At 37.0% G+C, this 21197-nt stretch overlaps 1 protein-coding gene across 4 annotated transcripts in view; it reads left to right on the top strand.

Annotated features, from left to right (window-relative positions):
* The first annotated feature begins 14799 nt into the window (after nt 1–14799).
* LOC129238847 (phospholipase ABHD3-like) overlaps nt 14800–21197 on the top strand; it is a 43051-nt gene continuing 36653 nt past the window's right edge. The window contains exon 1 of one of the 4 annotated variants that reach the window (XM_054874062.1): nt 14800–15010. The gene's annotated coding sequence lies outside the window, so the exon portion shown is untranslated. Of the gene's footprint in view, nt 15066–15127; nt 15329–15505; nt 15570–21197 lie in introns of those variants that run through there. The other 3 variants (XM_054874059.1, XM_054874061.1, XM_054874063.1) reach the window with 3 other exon arrangements.

Below are 21197 nucleotides of genomic sequence, written 5' to 3'. Positions count from 1 at the left end.
AACTGGACATGTCGCAACCGTACCACTAGAACAACTCAGAACAGTAAATTCTGAGTGGTACACAACCATTTGTTGTCAGTTGTCTTCCAAGAAATTAGGAAAACCAATCGCCAAAGACGGATCACTCTTCACCAGGACAATGCGAGCTCTCACACATCGGCTCAAACAACTGCATTTTTGAGCACCCAAAACATCGAATCAATGGGTCATCCGCCGTATAGTTCTGACTTGGCACCGAATGACTTCTTTTTATTCCCGTACGTAAAAAACAAACTGAGAGGTCAACGTTTTTCGACACCTGAAGAAGCGGTTGCGGCATTCAGAATGCATGTTTTGGAGGTACCTCATTCAGAGTGGCAAAAGTGCTTCGACAATTGGTTCAAACGCATGCAAAAGTGTATAGATCTTCATGGAGAATATTTTGAAAAACAATAAAGTGATTTTCGATGATTAAAATTTGTTTTTGTTCTCTAATCCCGACATATAAAAGGCACCCCTCGTAGATGCACCAGTTACTAAAATTATCTAAAACAATTTGCCTCAATTCAGAATCAAGAGAACTAGTGATCACCAAATAAATCTCAAAGTAATCTGCATAAAGCAGAAATCTTGCTGACGAGAGACAAGAACAAATATTATTGATAAAATAAAACGAAAAACAGCGGTCCCAGAATACTATCTTGCGGAATCACATAACACTGACTTGCTGTATCCAAACGAAGATGCGCTCCTTTAGGTTGACAAATTTTCATTGAGTTAAAAGATCGCAACTGTGTGGAAATCTGGGAAAATCTTAACAAATTTTTGAAAAGTTCGCATTGGTTTAAGGGAGTCTGGGTCGAATTGCCCATGCGACATCACTTAAGATTATGAATCTCAGGGTGGCCAACAGTGGACAATCTAGGAATATTCGTTATTTTTTTATTGAAGTTTGCCTCATTGTTCCCCATCGGAGAAGGGACCTTTCAGAGAAGAATAATGTTGAGTACTTTCTCTTTAAATGTCCGGGTTTGGCAGCTAGACGATTAAGATCAAACGGTGCTACTTTGTTCGAAAGCCTGGGACTATGCACCAACCTAATCCCATCGACCTTTTCCGTTACAACAACAGCTCTGGTTGGCTGTAATTATCTGCCCGTCGGAAGTCTCAAAATGGTATCAAAATGGCGCTTAAATGCTACTTGCTGCTACTTCACCCATTTCAGCTACCTACCATTGGTCATTGCTTAACAAATACTATATACATAAATCCAAGTTTCGATTTTTATACAAAAATTATTCATAAATTAAGATTACAAGAACACCACAGACTAGAAAATAATAAATAAAATAAAATAAAGTCAACTTTTTGTGTGTGTTCGCTAACCGGCCGTGACTTTGCACCGAATTAAACCAAACTTACACACATTGTTAAGAAGGTATTGAAGATGGTTTCCGTATAGTTTGGATACCTATTGGTGGATAGGGCTCGAGATATAGGTCAAAACGTGGACCCGGGTAATCTTTGGATGTGTATGTACAATATGGGTATCAAATTGAGGCTGTTGGTGAATGCTTTAGTACAGAGTATTTTTCATGCCGCTCCGTGACTGGGGTCTCGCGATATAGGTCAAAACGTGGACCCGGGTAACCTTTGGTTGTGTATGTACAATATGGGTATCAAATGAAAGCTGTTGATAAGTGCTTTAATACGGGGTAATTTTCATACCTATTGATGACTAGGGTTTCGAAATGTATGCCAAAACGTGGACCCGCCGTGTCTTTGCCCAGCGAAGCGGGCCGGGTTTGCTAGTTTACTTATATTTATTTTCAGTCTTGGAATTTAAAATATTCTTTCCAACTACGAAGCTAACATTAATCTGAGAGTGGCTCAATCCTAAAATAAGGGCAAATATTAAATACATGAGCTAAGATAAACTACTTAAAATAATGTGCACCGAAAAACATGCGTAAATATTTAACTAAAGTAGGACTTGATTGCGTGAAATCGAAATACAGGGTGGCTGATGAAAGGCGCTACCAAAAAAAAATTGAATAACTTGTTTTCTTTTTAAGTTATCTGTTCCATTTTTGTTTTAATTTGCAGATTGATCTTTAAAATTTATTAAAATGGATAACTGGGACACGCAAACAAGAATTTGGATAGTCCGCCGCTATCACGCACTGGAGTCCGTAGTTTTGGTACAGAGAGAGTACAGGCGGATGTTTGGCGGCGATCCCCCGAGCAGATGGACCATAATGAGACTGGTGAATAATTTTGCTGAGCAAGGAACAGTCGCAAGAAGGCCTTATCATCGAAACCCACCAGTTCGGACGGAGGAAACGATCGCTGCTGTAGCTGCAGCTATACAAAGCAATCCAAGGGTTTCAACAAGAAGCTTATCTGCTCAACTTGGTGTCAGCCGACAGTCTTTGCAAACAATAATGCACAAAGATTTAGACTTATTTCCCTACAAAATTCAAATGGTTAACAAACTGAATGCAGCAGACTTGCCGATTCGCTTGGAATTTTGCCAGAAGATCCTGCAAATGGTGGAAGAAGACCAAAACATGTTAAACTGCCTTTTCATGTCTGATGAGGCCCATTTCGATTTAAACGGCAATGTGAACAAACAAAATTGTCGAATATGGAGTACTTCTAACCCACAGATACTCCACGAGACGGAATCGCATCCTCTTCGCGTGACAGTGTGGTGTGCGGTTTCTTCACGCTGTATTGTCGGGCCTTATTTTTTTGAAGAAAATGGTCACACCGTTACGGTTACTGGAGACCGTTATTTGAAAATGCTGAAAGAATTTTTCTATCCAGAACTACGCCGAAAGAGAATTCCTTTCAACTCTGTGAGGTTTCAACAAGATGGGGCAACGTCTCACATAGCCCAGACTGTTATGACAGAGTTGGGACGAAAATTTCCCAATAAACTGATTTCAAGAAACTCCGAATTTCGTTGGCCCCCCAGGTCGCCTGACCTTACTGCACCTGACTTTTTCTTGTGGGGTTTATGTAAACAAGAAGTTTATAAAACAAAGCCAACAAATTTGGATGAACTAAAACAATCCATTCGGGCAACAATTGTGGCTATTCCTGTCGCAACTCTCAAAGCAGCAATGAACAACTTTTTACTAAGATGTCGCACTTGTGTCAACGAGCATGGGGGGCATTTAAATTCAATTATTTTTAAAACTAGTTAAGGCACATTTAATAAAATTTAATGACCTTCAACTAAAAAAAAGAAAGTGTGTGGTAGTTCACGGAACCCGCACGATTGAAGTGAAACTTCTTTTATCAACAAATCAATAATTTAACTATTATTTCAATATAATGCATGCAGAAGTCATGGAAAGCATGGAATGGAATTTTATTAAACAGAATTATTTATTTATTTTAATATAAAAAGAAATGAATTTATTGTACTCAATTACATTTGGTTCTCGGCATTGTCATTATCATTATTGGATTCGTTTTCCAAAAATGAAACAAGGGCTTTATGGTAACTGAAATACGTAAAAAATGATCTACATTCTAATCTATCAAGGTATCGATGAAATACTGCATCAATGGTAGTTCCGCATCTTGTTGTTGGTACTACAAATTATCACTTATCGTACAACCGGAGGATTCACTGTCACGGTGTTCAACAGTAGCTCTTAATTTTTACGCTCCAAATACTCACGTTGCCGTTCAGCACCTGTTTTCGGTTTCCGTTTTTGTTGATTTGATGCCATATTTAACAGAAATCAATCAACAAAACAAAATATGTTTGTAAGATTTGCTCAAAACTACACACACACTCTATGACGCGTCTCGCGTTACTAATAATATTGTGTTTGGGATAACTGTCAACTGTTTCCACCGAAATGCGTTCGCAAAGTGTATGGTCTTTGGTATGGTAAACAGATTTATGATACATTATTTTGCGGCGACAGCACAGCGCGATAGCCCAGCGGCTAGCAATGTGGGCTTCCGATCCGAAATCCTTGGTTCGAATCACAAGAAAATTTTTTTTTTTTTTTTTTTTATACATTTATTTCATTTTGTTTTATGATATGTTTATGAGCAGAAATACACTCGGAGGTTTGCCATTGCCTGCCGAGGGGCGACCGCTATTAGAAAAATGTTTTCATTAATTTTGCTTTCACCGAGATTCGAACCAACGACCTCTCTGTGAATTCCGAATGGTGATCACGCACCAACCCACTCGGCTACGGCGGCCATCAATCAAATGTCATATTTACAAATTACATTCGATAAGACGACACGCCACGCCAGTCTTTTAACAGATGGCGCTGGCATAGCGTGAGTTTTACGTAGTTTAGCGTAGTTTTACTCCTCACAGCGTTTCATCCACGCCACGCTTTTAACAGATGGCGCTGGCGTAGCGTCACATATCGATGAAACGCTATGGTTTTACTCCTCACAGCGTTTCATCCTTCGAGACAAAAGAAGTTTCACTTCAAAAAAATAAATGAATTCCATACACTAAAAAAAAAGTTATTTGAGTTTCTTAATGTAGCAAAATTCATCAGCCACCCTGTAACTTCTACTCAAATATGAACGAGACGTTATCAATAAAACGGTCCGCGGATGACATATGGCAAAAATAAATTTTCCGTTTTTTGGTAGGACTGTTATAAGCTTACATGGCAAATTTCAGCGTGATATGTCACATAGTTTGTTTTCTGTGCTACTGTAAACAAGTCAAGCTCGAGTGTGTTCTTCGAATTCTCTTTTATGACTTCAATTGTCTCAAAATTTTTTCCACGGAGCGGCAACTTGAGCTTGGGAAACAGGAAAAAGTCACATGGAGCCATATCAGGCGAATACGGTGCTTGCGGAACGATATTGACATTATTTTTGTTCAAATAATCGCGAACAAGACGTGATGTGTGAGCTGGTGCATTATCGTGATGCAAGAACCATGACTTGTTGTCCCACAATTACTTCCTTTTAAGACGAATGTTCTCGCGCAAACGCTTTAAAACGTCTAAATAATATTCAGCGGTAACCGATCGGCCTTGCGGAAGGAACTCCGAGTGCACCACACCTTCGTAATCGAAAAAACCAGTCAGCATAACCATAATTTTTGAGCGATTTTGGCGTGGTTTTTTGGGTTCATGTACGGCCCTCTTTGGACGATTTGTACCACTGGAAAACACGTGCACGCGATAGAGCAGAGTCCCCATATGTTGTCTGCAACATTTTTAACGCGTCTAAAGCCGAAATTTTGTTGGAATAACAAAATTTCAAACAAATTCTTTGTTCAACTTGAATTTCCATCGTTAAATTCGAAGAACACACTCGAGCTTGACTTGTTTACAGTAGCACAGAAAACAAACTATGTGACATATCACGCTGAAATTTGCCATGTAAACTTATGACAGTCCTACCAAAAAACAAAAAATTTATTTTTGCCATATGTCATCCGCGGACCGTTTTATTGATAACGTCTCGTTCATATTTGAGTAGAAGGTATAAAGCACCGAAGACTAAGTTTAATTGTGCACAGATTCTAGATATGGGAGCGTTGACACCATAACTACTTCTTAAAAAACATTTTTTGAGAGTTCCGAATGGCGAAGAATTCTAGAGAGAATATTAAAAGTAATCTTTTCTAAACGAAAGGAACAATTAAGTGAGCCAGTTATGATGTTAATTACGAATGAGCACATTAAAATGGATCTTCTGTTCTCAAGTGTGGGAAGGCTAATTAGTTGGCAACGAGAATAGTAATAAGATAGTGGTAGTCGCAAACTTTTCACCATAATCCCATAGTTTTTCAATAAAATTTCTAGAGAAATATTATAGTTTACTAGCTGTTACCCGCGGCTTCGCTCACGTTGAAGCCCTTAAATAAATATCAAAGATCATTACATTTCAATGTGATTTAGTATTTAAAAATTACTACATACAATCAGTTTCAAAAACTTAAAATATGCTTTATTTAATTACAACAACAAATGTTAAAATATATTTCACTGTAACAAAAATAAATAATTTTAAATTCTTATAATTCAAAAAGATATAATAGAGAGTATTAATTTATATTTTTGTAGACTATATTATAAGTTTTTCCGTCTTTTGTAAATATGTGTAAATTCCGGGCATTAGACACTCGCGAACATGCTACATATAGTTGACCGTGAGAGAAGCATGGCTTTTCTAAATGCACTCCCGCTACCTGCAATGTCTGCCCTTGTACTTTGTTTATGCTAACAGCAAAGCTAAGCTTGACGGGAAACTGGACCCTTTTGAATTGGAATGGAAGGTCAGTGGGAATAATTGGAATGCGACACTTTTTCCCTTACCCATACCTGTTCAAATAGTAGCACCAAGTATATTTTGCCCCAATTTTGTTATCCGAAGTCTTGTTCCATTACATAGCAGAGGAGCATTTATATTTCGCATAAGCATCACTGGTACATTCAATTTTAATTGAATTTTATGTGACGGTACACTCGACAGTTCAAGTGAGTTTAAAAATTCCATAGGATATGAAGTACTTAGTTCCGTATCCATAATTGTATCCATTGACAAATATTCCTCCATTTCTCTTTGCACCTCTTTAAAAATGTCGGTGTTGATCCTAGAAACTACTTCAATTAATTCAATAGAAACTATTTCATTTAATATTGCTCTTGCGCACAACCACTGATCACAACTCAAATTTTGTTGCAATTCCGGAAAAACATGAGCGATGAGATCCACATCATTTTCTACTAAATTGCAAAATTCTCTTGATAGTGATATATAACCTTCTTTGTCAACGTCTAAACAACCATCACCAATTTTCAACAACATTTCTGCATAAAGTCCCGAGTCCACGTCATTATGAAGATGAACTCTCATATTCGTTTTCAGGCTGAGTTTTTCAACTTTCGACCATAAGCATGATGATTTAATACATGCTTGAATTTTATCTGCTGGTGTCCCTCTCTGAATGACTGGGAGGGTTTGTCGGAAATCACCAACCAATAAAACTACCATTCCTCCCATTATATCTGAACTATCTCGCAAGTCCTGGAGAGTCCAGTTTAAAGCTTCTATAGCCTTCTTGTGAGACATTGTACTTTCATCCCACACTAAAAGCTTACATTCTCGCAGCATCCTACCTCGCGAACTATTTTTACTGAAATTACAAATCTTCCTGTGCCAGATTTAATGGTAATTTTAAAACAGAATGTGCTGTACGGCCGCCGTTTAATAGCGTCGCGGCAATACCCGAAGAAGCTACAGCAACTGCTATTTGTTTGTCTTTTCTGACGGACATTAATAATAGGTTAAGCAAGAACGTCTTTCCGGTTCCTCCTGGTGCGTCGAGAAAGAAGAGTCCACCATTGCCGGAGTCTATTTTACGTAAAACTTGGTGGAAAACATGATTTTGCTCTGGAATTAATTGAGGGACTAATTCTGTTACTTGATGTTGCAGTGCTATAAAATCATAATCTAGCTCTCGAGCAATTTCATTATTAAAGTCATCTGTATTGTTTCGTCGAGGGCTTTGCATTCCAAAATCATTCAATTTTTTTCCAAGCATTGTAAAAACCTTATTTTCGATTATAATTAGCGTTTCGTTGTAGATATCTTCATTAAAAGTCATATCTGTATGTACCCGCTGCAGTTGATGTAAAATATCTTCGGACATGTATCTATTCTTTGTACTTATCCCAAAGAGTTTGAGGATTAGAAAGACCGCAAGAAGATAAAAGCGTAGCATAAAGTTCCCTGATTTTATCTGGTGATCGACATTGTACCGCTTCCTCCATAGTTTCGTCCCAATGATTATCATTTTCTAACAATCGCCGAGATTCGCATGCTTCTCTGTATGTTTGACATTCCTGACCATTGACAATTTTAAGTTCTGTAAAGCTAGTTGGACTTCTAAGATGATGCAATAATATACGCAGACAAAAGCATTCGAAATTTGTAACATGTACAGTATAGACACGACCAAGAGCATCCGATGCTTTAACCCTAGGTTGATTTTCCACAGGTGTACCTTGAACACGACGATGCCACTCTTTTTTTGAGGTGTTCCATGTTTAATAACGGGGAGCCTCAGAGTACAATAATGTCCTTGCAAAAGTATCATTCTGGCAAAGGTGGAAAAAGGCAGTCAGCATGGTCTTAGGAGGAGATAAAATCCTATCTAGATAGATCAGATTTCCGTTTCCGGAAAGAAGAACAGAGTAAGAATTAAAATCAGTGGTAAGATTTAAAATAATCAAGTGACATCTAACCACAAAAATGACACCAAACCTAAAAAATCAAAATTTTATTGTATATATTTTATATAAAAATATAAAAATAACAGAAGAATACCAAATATCAGATCATCAAGAAAAGTGTAAAATTCCAATTACTAATATAAATTTGACCCAAACAAAAAAAATAAATAAACTGGGCAAGCTAAATAAAACTGTTTAATAAAAAAACAATAAATATAGAAAAATTTCAAACAGCTGAAATTTTGAGATTTTTTGACAAACAATTTTTTCAAAAAAAATAATTTTTTTTAATAAGAAGTATCCTATGTTACTTCTAACACCTCCAAAAATATGTGTACAAAGTTTCATAATAATTGGTTAAGTAGTTTTGGCGTGAAAGCGTAACAAACAAACTTACATTCACATTTATAATATTAGTAGGGATTAAATTTTAGTACTGCAAGTTTGAAGTTGCTAAAGCGTTTCGTTGATTTTCTATAATTTTTTCTCCCTGCGGTGTTGCTCATTTTCTTCATATAACAAATAGCTTAGCTATGGTTTCTAATTTTGCAAGCTTCAAATTAGTTTCAAAAATTCGCTACAATTCTCCAATAAGCCTAATGAACTTTCACTTTACTTTGACATCTGTCGAAAATTTATGGAAGTCGATTAAAACACATGAAAGTTAGCCAAATAGCAAATCTGATTCAAGAACTTATAAGCTTTAAGAGTTTTAAGCGCTTTAAAGCTTCAAATAACTCAAATATCTAATATATAAGACAACATTTTGCGACTTTTGATAATTTAATTAGAAGCATCTCTTTGAAATGTGTGCATATATCACCTAGCGATATTACCACGTCGATAAAAGCGACGAGCAAGTAAGATGAGATCCACCCCTAGAAGGCTGAGTGGAAGCTAATACAGGCTAATTTTTTAATTGTTATTACATGGGAAACCCTACCCGAAAAGCCGTAGAGAAGTCGGTATAAACGGTGTCAACCTGGAACCGTGATTGGAAGGCAGCGATGCAATCATCCGAAAAGACAAATAAATTAGACACTGTTGAGCTGTTCGGAAAGAAGCCATGCTGCTCCGGAAACACCATGTTTTTGACAGCAAAAAGTAATCTGTCCTCGATATGCATTCAAAAGGTTTTGTCGCGGCGGAAAGCTTTGAAATATGCCTATAGTTGCTAATATCATTTTTATTACACCCATGAAAATTTATGAAATGAAAGTTAATTTCCAGGCTACGCTAAAAGTAGCCGAAGTTAGTGACTTGTTAAAGATTAACAACAGAGGGTAAACTAAAGAATCAAAACCGTTTTGTCAGAGTTGACTCCGAGGCCGCAAGTGGCAGCCCAGCGACTGAGTACAGGCAGTATAACCTTTCCAAAATCTCAGCCGTGATTGAGGGAAACGGTTCCGATACCATTAGGATGAAGTCATCGGCACATGCTACTACCTTACCCCTACCCTCATTTAACATTTTCAGAACTTCATCAATAGCAACTGGCTAAAGTAAGGACGAAAGGACACCACCCTGCGGTGTCCATCTGCGCACGAATATAGTGACTTTAGCCCCTCTTGTCAGCGCATTAACTTGCCTGCAGCCAAGCATTGATAATTGTCTCCGCCCTAATGCCATTAAAAGCAGCCTCCAGAGGTTTTTCCACAGTCTCTAAAACCAGAGAGACATCGAGTATCCCTACCTGTCGACTCGTGTCGACAATGTCACGTGGGGTAATAGAATTTTCCGGAAAGTGATTATATTACCAAGATAGTCAAAGATTCTTCTGCAGATTCAGCCCAGTACCCTTCTTCCCTTTTTACAAGAGTTCTGCAGGAGTGGTCCTTCGAAATGATCTTGCTTAGCCTGGCAGAATCCTTCACGGACTCAATGGATTCGCAGTACTCCTCCCAGAACTTGTGTCTCGCATATTTAATGGCTTTTTTGTATTCATTCAAAATTACATTGTAAGTTTGAAAGTTTTTAGTTTGGTAGTATTCGATAAAAACCCTCCTAACCTTAATTGAACAAAACCGTAGACCAAACCTAACCTAACAGCAGTGTGTGAGGAGTAGGGCGGTTCGATTTAAAAATCGCTCATTGCTCTGTGAAAATCGTATTTTAGGGATCAAAATAAGAAACTTTGCCGAAGGAACCATACCTCTAAAATGAATTCTGATGTCCCCCAATTTGGGTCGAACGAAAAATCCCACTTTGACCCATTTAGAGTGCTCCAATCGCGTCCAAATGTATGACTGACCCCCACTAACTTTGGACGGCCGATCCACCCATGCCAGTGGCACACCACCTGGAACCTCCCTGGGGGGTTCCCCATACAATCATTTCAAAATATCACCATTTTTGGCCTTTACATGAGAAAAGAAACTGAAATTCGACCCAAATTGGGGGACATCAGAATTCGTTTTAGAGGTATGGTTCCTTCGGCAAAGTTTCTTATTTTGATCCCTAGAATATGATTTTCACAGAGCAATGGGCGATTTTTTTGCCTCCCCACAAATCGACTCGGTCTAGTGAGGAGGGTTTAAGTCGAATAATGCCACTGAAAATGTCTTCAAAGCATTACTTATTTGCTAAAATCAATAGATGTTTGTATATCGAAGGAAGCATTTTCATCACTGCAAAATTTTACTTATGAAACTCGCCAAATGGATTAGTGCCATCAGCAGGAGTACTAAATTAGTAGTTTTGTCGCCGAAGAAAAGAGAGGACGGTATATTAGAAACAGATTTCTTCGAATGTACAAAATTCCAAAATGCTTTTGGATTCGATTTTAAACTTTCTCCAAAGCTTAAAACGTTGTTTTTGTGCAAAAAGGTATCCAAGCAGACGAATTTCTTATCACATTATTTATATAGATCGAAAAAAGCTGAATTTTTACTTTTTTGGGAATTTACGAAGAAACTCATTTTTCTGATTTCGAAGTTTAAGCAATGCAAATCTCTAAGCACTTATAAACGTCTAGATGATGAAACAAGCGATCCCAATTTATATTCACATATGCAGCTTAAAATTATTATAACTAGAAAATTTGAATTAAAATTAATATTTTATCATATTCATAAAATTCAAGTTCATTATTTATAATAGGCTCCACTGTTCTCTGTACACCGCGTGTATTTACGAGCGCACACATACATGGATATCAATCAGTTGCGGTGATAAAAGAGAAAAGCCAATGCCCGTAATTTGATCACGAAAGAGAAGATCTCTTAATATCCCAAAGAGGTGTTTGAATAACCTTTGGTACTATTTGCTCTTTTCGATAATGTTGGCAAATAACCGTTTGGTTATTTTCGTGAACGCAAGGCGGAAGGAAGGGCCAAAAATACCTAGTTTTTCCTCCAAAATTGCGTGCCAAATTAATTAAGCACGGATAAGGTGAAACAAATGTAAAGAGTGAGCGAAACGGAATCGTTTTTCTAGTTTTTAGAATATAAAGAATAATAAAAAATAAGAAATATATGAAATTTGTTTTAAAAAAATTTTAAGAATAGAATAGCTCTTTATTTATGTTTAAAATTCACAATATTTGCTAACAGAGTAAAAAATATAAATATAATTTTGAAACAAATAAATAAAGAATACACGGCAATGGCCTTAAATATCGTCTGCTGAAATATGCGATATATCTTCATATCACGTAAATTCATTTACAATTAATTCTTTATACTTTAAAGCACCAGTTAAGTAAGAAACTAGCTTTTTTCAAGACTCATCATTTTTTTCCGTTAACACATTCACTACATCATAAAGTGTCAAAGTTGTTTTTTTTTTTTTTGGAAATTTTGCAACTCGGAATTGTGATAAAATAAAAAATAGTTTAAAAAAACTAAAAAACACGCTTTTATTGCTAATCGAACTAAAAAGTAGAAAATAAATTTTAATGACAAAGAGACCTATAATGAAGTAATAGCAAATCGAACGATCAGTCATAGTCAACTACCTCAGAACAGAATTATAACAAAAATTAAGATACAAATAGAGTAATTCAAATTAGAGTTAAAAGCGTGGGATGCTTGATATAGTAAATATTACAATCATTCTATTGGCAACTACCTATGTACATATGTACAGAGGGTTATGAAAGTGAAGCAAAATGCATCCCAGGTGTGGCAATATTGGCAAATGTTATAAAAAATGCACATTTTTCAGCGCTCTCACGAGAAAAAGAGTTTCCCATCTAGAAATCTATGTTGTGTGTTCAAAGTCGATCAGATTTTTAGAAGCCAGTGAAAATTAAGCTCAAAGATTCCGTTACATACATACATACATACAACCCGAGCTATAAGAAGTGTGTTAAAAAGGCAACTTCCAATAAAATGATCAACGTCTTATTTTTCAGTTAGATTGCAAAGTGCACAATTATTATTTTAATTTAATAAAATTATTATTATTAATTAATAATTTCAAAAGATTGCATCTTGCTTTAAATATTACGAATGTCTTGTGTCTACCAATTTTATTCTTGAAGTAAGTTTTCCCATGTTTGAATCAAAATTTTATATATTCTTTCTGCGCTTTTGTGGCACCGTTCCCTCTTCCTATCTCGAATAGTATAAGTATTATTCCTCATAATTACAGGTGTTTGTTTTTTTTCCTTTCCAAACATTTGGGTTTATTTATTGAATTCGATTCCTATTTTATTAAGCGATTCAGCATAGAATATATTTTTTCGCAGTACTTTCAGTGTCAGATTATGTGGTAGTATTTCTTTGCTGTACTCAAAATTTTTTCTTTGTATATGTGCTCATATAGGATGGAGGAGCTCGGCCAAACACCCAAAAAGGGTGTACGCGCCAATTATATATACATATATATATGTGCTCATAATTATGGAAGTGATCTAAGTCAAAATTAAAAAAAAAAATATTTCATCAGTTATTATACACCACATTATTTTAAACTAAATTTTCAATGTAACTTTTACAATATCGTGAAAAATGAACCATTAGATGACGGATGTAATTTCAACATTATATGGAATACAGTGTTGATGAATTATTTCACTAAAGTTATTGTTTCAAATAAAACTCATAGTTCTTTATAGCTTTAAATCATTTATAGGACATTCAGCCAAGGGGTTACATATGTACGTCCAGCAGCGCCAAAAATGCGCTAAAAAAAAAATGTTTTTAGAAGGGATAACAATAGAAATAAATATAAAAAAATTGTATGCATTGTTTATTAGTACTTACACTTTTTAAAAATATATTAATTATTTTAATTTTTCTTTACAAAAATTAGTATATAAAAAATTACGTGACCCAAAGTATTATACAATGAAAAAAAGTTACTCCACGATCTGCATCATTTCTCCTTGAAATGTTGATGGATCTGTAAAAAGTAAAAAAAATTCTTGGAAAATAAAGTTATAGTTATAGCCGGATATTTAAATTCCGAAAAATTTTGCAATTTACGGCATTTTAAAAAAAGTATGCGTTTTACGCACTTTAATTATGTTTATACAATTTTTTAATAAAAATATCAAAAATTCTGCTCAACAGACACATTCGAATATTTAAAAAAACCGCATCAAAAAATTTTAAAAACTGTGTGAGTTATCATGGAGACCGAGCCGGAGAAAAACTATAGATACGTTTCAAAAGTGCTAAGAACCGCATAAATCTGAAATAATGTAATAAAATCGCATAAAAAAAGGCCACTAGTCCCATATTATAACTATAGATACGTAAATATAATAATAATAAGTAATAATAAATAAAATCGCATAAACAAAATATTGTATTTTTGAAAATTATATCTTTATTTAAGAAACGTCAGAATCGAAAAATAAATTTACGTCAGAAATAGAATCAGACAATACCCGCATGTTGCGCATTCGTTTAGGATTTGGCGTAAAATCACTTTCGTCACTTGAGGAAATGTACACGTCTGATCTAGATGGTTATGCAGGCGGTTCCATACTTGTAGGGTTAGCATTTCTGATGTAATCTGTGATGAGTTTTTGCTTAGCTGGTTTAGAATCTTGTTTATATGTACAATTCCCGATAGGTCGATATGCATTTTTTAATTAAAAAAAAAAAAGCCGCACTATTTCACAACCGCATATGGGCACATATAATTTGGATATAGTGCAAGTCTATAAAAATATATCAATTTATTGTTACTTTTCATCCGACATATGCATCACCAAGTTGTACATACTGCATAAATGTAAATTATCTCTAATACACCCTTATAAGTGGACACCGCGAGCCGAAGGCCTTAGCAGCCAGCCCTCTGGTTGAATTAATAATAATAAGCAATTATTATTACTCTTACAAAGAAATAAATAAATAAAATAAATTTTTTCACCTTCACACATTTTAAACATTCTTATGCAGACATTATAAGCTTAAACTCTGCTATCATCTGGGGAAGTTTTTTTGGAAAACCTTGCTTTAAAAGTTAAATTTATTTACACATAAAAAACTCGATTTTTGAAGGTATTTTTCCGAAATATTTTAGTGAGTCTTAAAATGTAAAAGTTTTATAATTTCTATGGAAAAACAGTACCGTTGGTATGGAGGGTGGTGCACCCTAATGTACATTCACATAATAAGCATTGAGTAGAAGCTTAGTAATATTCCATACATATCTGTCGACGCTCATCGGCGGTTGGTCGCTCTCACAAGTTTTGTTCGTTCGCAATAGAACTATTAAATCTCCGAGTGTGTAGAATGTCTGGAAATTAGAATTTAAATTAAATATCTCTAAAGTATCCATAGATAAGCGAGTTAGCGGAGTTTGTGTTCTCAAATAACTCACAAATGGTGAGTGTATCAATTTGTTCAATGAATTGGCAAATTCAACGATTCACAAATACGAGTAAGTAAATGCGAAAGTATAGATTTTTACAAAGAAGCCTTAGAACCTGAAGTCAAACAAAAAATATTTATTTACAACCAAGGGTAACAATCGACGTGTAAAAAGTTTTAAAATTAGTGGAAAAATCGAAACTTACTATCCAACGTAGCGATTTGAGAGTCGGTTCACACCGGCGAAGTGTTTCGTATATAAATTGGCAGAGTAAAAGTGTTTGCGCATTTCCGTGAAACGCGCTTGAGTGAGTGGTTTAAGAGAAAACAAAGGTGTGTGTTAAATGCCAAATATATATATGTACATATCTAGAATCTAGGTAGAAGAACCGTTTGCTACTAGGCGCAAGAGCTAGAGGGTTAAATTCTAAATTGGATACAGGCAAAATACATATATGAATTGTGTTTTTACATTTCATTCAGAAAATGTTCAAAAATGTTCAAAAATGTGTTTTTACTTAAAATTAACTTGCAATGTGTTTAAATGTGTGCCCCGCAGAAATGAATGAAAATAGTGAGATCCAATATTTTATAAGATGAATTACCATTTTTGTGATTGTTTGTGGACTTAAGCTACTGCCTGACATATTCATCTGCTTGGATAATAAAAACGTTATTCTTCTTTTGAACGTTCAGATTTGTTGACTTCAAAGCATGCAAATTTTGACGTTTTAATATGAAATCAAGGAAAATTGAATTTAAATAAATAATCACTCTACAGTGTTGGGAAAATAATACGGTCAGCGCATCAATGTCTTTTTCTGGTAACATAATTACACTGTGTGACAAAAAAAAAAAAATTAAATATACTTTTATGGAGACCTAGCACAACTTATGGCTATAGAAAAACTAAACAAAATGGTATAGGAGAAATTTCCAATACACCCCCAAAATCTCATTTTATGGCCATAAAACCGTTATTCAGTAGGTTGATGTGAAGAATCACTCCTAACTTCGCCAATTTCCATCCGATTTCGAATTTGTTTTTTTAGTTCGAAAGAACAAAAACAAGCCTTTTTGACAGTGTGTTGACAATTTTTCTGAAATGACAACTGACGAGACTGTAGGCGGAAGTATTTGGATTTTTTTTTATTTTTTCTCTATTTTTTCAACTTTGACATAATTTTTACGATATTATCCGATACTGAGGATTTTTTTTTAGTACACTACTGTTAAAGGTGCTTCGGGATCGCTGCTGGGAGGGAGACATTAAAATTTTTTCCGATAGCCAAGCTGCAATCAAGGCACTGTCGTCGCCGAATTGCAGCTCTCTTCTCGTGAACTCCTGCAAGGAGGAACTCAAACGCCTCGAACGTGCAGAAAACATTTCCCTCATCTGGGTTCCTGGGCACAGGAATATAGAGGGAAATGAAATTGCCGATGAGCTTGCCAGGAAGGGGGCGGCAGAACCAAGTCCAGCTGCCCTCTTCTCAGACATCGGCATCCCCTTGGCCGTCGTTAAAGGGAAACTACACAACTTCTTTCTAAGAAAGGCGCAAGACAGATGGAGGTCTGTCTCATCGTGTGCCATTTCAAAAGCACTATGGCCTCAATACGATATAAACAGAACGCTTGAGGTGATGGGAACCCCCCGCCATTCAATTTCCAAACTCATTGCGTTGATCACTGGCCACTGGGTGATCGGCACTCACGCGGAGAAGCTTGGAATTCCGTACAACCCCCATTGCAGAAGCTGTGGGGATCCTGCAGAGAAAGAGACTGTGGAGCACTTTCTCTGCAGATGTCCGGCCTTGGCGGCTAGGCGTTTGAGATTCCTCGGCGTCCCCTTTGGGGATGACTTGATGAAATTCTCCAGCCTAGATCCCTTTTCTCTCCTCCGCTACATCAACAGCACTGGATGGCTGTAGACGGGCTTATCTCCTACCTTAATCCTTTCACAGGTAGTGGTCCACTTTATGGTATCAAAACGGCACGTAAGTGCTACTTGTAGTGTACCTGGGGTACTCTTGCCATCTTACCTACCTACCTACCTACTGTTAAAGTAAATTTAATTTTGCGTCGAATGAGCTATATTTGAATGTAATTGAATTAAAATTAATAGAGTTGTGTGAGTTTAAAGATTTTATTTTTTTTTTACTAATTTGGTATGTAGCTAAATGGGAATAAGGACGTGTTTTGATGCGTTATTATAGATCCGTAATATTTATTGGAGTATCGACGCAAAATTAAATTTTCTATAACAGTAGTGTACTAAAAAAATCCTCAGTATCGGATAATATCGTAAAAATTATGTCAAAGTTGAAAAAATAAAAAAATTCCAAATACTTTCGTCTACAGTCTCGGCAGTTGTTATTTCAGAAAAATTGTCAACACACTGTCAAAAAGGCTTGTTTTTGTTCTTTCGAACTAAAAAAACAAATTCGAAATCGGATGGAAATTGGCGAAGTTAGGAGTGATTCTTCACATCAACCTACTGAATAACGGTTTTATGGCCATAAAACGAGATTTTGGGGGTGTATTGGAAATTTCTCCTATACCATTTTTCTTAGTTTTACTATACCTACAAGTTGTACTAGGTCTCCATAAAAGTATAAAATCACTGTCGCACAGTGTTATCTGTTATTATTATATTATTTTTTTTTTAATCCATTTATTTATTGCCATCAGTTTTTTAAAATTCAGTAATGGTTAGGTTATGTTGAAGCGGTTGTACTGTGGGACACACTCAGGCTCAAAGCGTATTGTGATGCTGCGCGTTTAGCATTGAAAGTCGGCCATAATTGTCGTGCACTGCTGCAGGTGGTTTCATTACGCCTCTTTCATTCGCTACTCTTATAATTTCCTCAAGGATAAGAAGCTTACATGTTTGTAAGGGTATGCCACGTCATTATCTGTGTACTCATCGGTCAATTTGGTGCCGAGTCTCGTTCGTTCATCGGCTCTGCAGTTACCCTCAATGTCGCGATGGCCAGGAACCCATATTATCCATAAGCGAAATGACCCAGCCATCTCGTTAATCAATGTGCGGCATTTCATGGCTACCTTGGAAGTTATGGATTGTTTTGTGAAGGATTTTATCACCGCTTGGCTATCAGTGAAAATGTAGATATCATTTCCAGATATTGCATTACACTGTACCAGTGTCGCGGCTTTCATTATTGCCCTCAGTTCAGCCTGAAAGACACTGAGTATTATGCCGTAGGCAGGACCGTGCGCAGACCCTCAGATTTAGGAGGGGGTTTTCAAAAAATGTTACAATAAGCGTTACATTGTGTCATTTCTTAAAGTAATTATTGGAGGTTGAATTAGTTTTAAAGGTTTTTTTCGAAGATTTGGGGCTTTATTGTGAAAAAACGGTACAAAATATTTTATTCGAAGTATTGGCCATCGCTAGCTACAACTTTCGCCCATCTTTCGGGCAATTTCCGGATGCCGTTTCTCCAAAATTCTGGCCGCTGCTTGGCTATCCATGACTCAACCCATATTTTGGTAGCCTCGTACGAGGAGAACCGCTGGTCCGTCAAATCGAGACTCATATGCCGGAACAAATGATAATCAGAGGGAGCTATGTCTGGACTATACGGCGGGTGGGGTAACACTTCCCAGCCAAGCGTTCCAAGGTATTTTTTGACAGGTTGAGCAACATGCGGCCGAGCGTTGTCATGTTGCAAAATAACCTTGTCGTGCCTTTTTACCGTTTCCGGCCGTTTTTCTTTCAATACCCGGCTTAAACGCATCAATTGCAGTCGGTAACGATCCCCCGTGATTGTTTTGCCCGGTTGGAGCAGCTCAAAGTATACGACGCCGACCTGATCCCACCAAATGCAGAGCATGATTTTCTTGCCGTGAATATTCTGCTTGGCCGTCGACGTTGATGCGTGGCCGGGCAAACCCCATGATTTTTTGCGTTTTGGGTTATCGTAGTGGATTCATTTTTCGTCGCCAGTCACCACCCGATGCAAAAAACCCTTCCGATTTTGTCGCTCGATCAGCAATTCGCACGTAAAAAATCGCCGTTCGACGTCGCGCAGCTTCAACTCGTACGGGACCCTATGTCCTTGCTTTTGGATCATTCCCATCGCTTTTAGACGCTTGCAAACGGTTGATTTATCAACGCCCAATGATTCAGCAAGCTCTTCTTGGGTTTGGCACGAGTCCTCGTTTACCAATTCCCCCAATTCCGCGTCCTCGAACTTTTTGGGCTGGCCAAGACGCTCCTTGTCTTCGGTGTGAAAATCACCACTTTTGAATCGTCGAAACCAGTACTCACATGTTGAAATCGACGGAGTATAGTCTGGGTAGGCCTCCTGCAGCAATTCACGGGCTTGGGCTGTATTTTTTTTCAAACTGAAGCAGAAAAGCAAAGCTTCCCGCAAATTGCGTTTCGACGGCACGAAAGTTGACATACTCGGAGCACGAAAACACTGCGTTGTTTATACTTCAGCGAAATGACAGATACTGATAAACAAAGCCTAGGGATGAGGCTTTGTCATGAATATATATTCAGTATTGCCAACGCGATAAAGTGATAAATAGCGCCATCTGTGTGTCACCTTTAAAACTAATTCAACCTCCCAAACGGCAATGGGAAGAAGAAAAGCACCGAATGAAGCGTATGTGCGTTACTTTGCGAAAAAAGTAAGAGAAACTGGGTTGCTTATTTGGGGCTCAGAAAACCCGCACGCACTCAAAGAAAAGCCGATGCATTCACAACGAGTCACTGTTTGGTGCGGATTTTGGTCGAGAGGCATCATTGGTCCATTGTTCTTCGAAAATGAGCGAGGAGTGGCCGTAACCGTCAATGGAGAGCGTTACCGGGCCATGTTGAATGAATTTTCGTTCCGAGAAATTGAAGAGGAGGATATTGGTAGCATTTGGTTCCAACAAGATGGCGCTACTTGCCACACAGCGAATTCTACAATCAATCTTTTGCGCACTGTCTTCGAAGATCGCATTATCAGCCGAAATTCTGATATCGTTTGGCCGCCTCGGAGCTGCGATTTGACGCCGTTGGATTATAATCTTTGGGGTGCGGTCAAAGACCAGTGCTATGCCAATAAACCAGCAACAATTGATGTACTGAAGACGTATGGGACGGTGCATGGCTAGGCGAGGCAGCCATATGAATGAAGTTGTGTTCCATCATTAACCGGAAGGATTATACTTCAAAATAAAAAAACTGTTAGGAAAAATATTGAGTAGTTTCTTTTTTATAGCATTTTTAATTCCGTAAAGTTATATGGCGGACCCTGTACATACGTAACTTCTGCTCAAATATAAAGGATACGGTATCAATAAAACGGTCCGCGGATGACATATGGCAAAAATAAATTTTTCGTTTTTTGGTAGGACTGTTGTAAGCTTACATGGCAAATTTCAGCGTGATATGTCACATAGTTTGTTTTCTGTGCTACTGTAAACAAGTCAAGCTCGAGTGTGTTCTTCGAATTCTCTTTTATGACTTCAATTGCCTCAAAATGTTTTCCACGGAGCGGCAACTTGAGCTTGGGAAACACAAAAAAGTTACATGGAGCCATATCAGGCGAATACGGTGCTTGCGGAACGATATTAACATTATTTTTGTTCAAATAATCGCGAACAAGACGTGATGTGTGAGCTGGTGCATTATCGTGATGCAAGAACCATGACTTGTTGTCCCACAATTCCTTCCTCTTAAGACGAATGTTCTCGCGCAAACGCTTTAAAACGTCTAAATAATATTCAGCGTTAACCGATCGGCCTTGCGGAAGGAACTCCAAGTGCACCACACCTTCGTAATCGAAAAAAACAGTCAGCATAATCATAATTTTTGAGCGATTTTGGCGTGGTTTTTTGGGTTGATGTACGGCCCTCTTTGAACGATTTGTATCACTGGAAAACACGTGCACGTGATAGAGCAGAGTCCCCATATGTTGTCTGCAACATTTTTAAGGCGTCTAAAGCCGAAATTTTGTTGGAATAACAAAATTTCAAACAAATTCTTTGTTCAACTTGAATTTCCATCGTTAAATTCGAAGAACACACTCGAGCTTGACTTGTTTACAGTAGCACAGAAAACAAACTATGTGACATATCACGCTGAAATTTGCCATGTAAGTCCTACAACAGTCCTACCAAAAAACAAAAAATTTATTTTTGCCATATGTCATCCGCGGACCGTTTTATTGATACCGTCTTCTTC

This window comes from Anastrepha obliqua, chromosome 2, assembly GCF_027943255.1.
Source record: "Anastrepha obliqua isolate idAnaObli1 chromosome 2, idAnaObli1_1.0, whole genome shotgun sequence".
Taxonomy (NCBI): domain Eukaryota; kingdom Metazoa; phylum Arthropoda; class Insecta; order Diptera; family Tephritidae; genus Anastrepha; species Anastrepha obliqua.
Note: the sequence above shows the minus strand (reverse complement) of the source record. Positions and strands in the feature narration are given on the sequence as shown.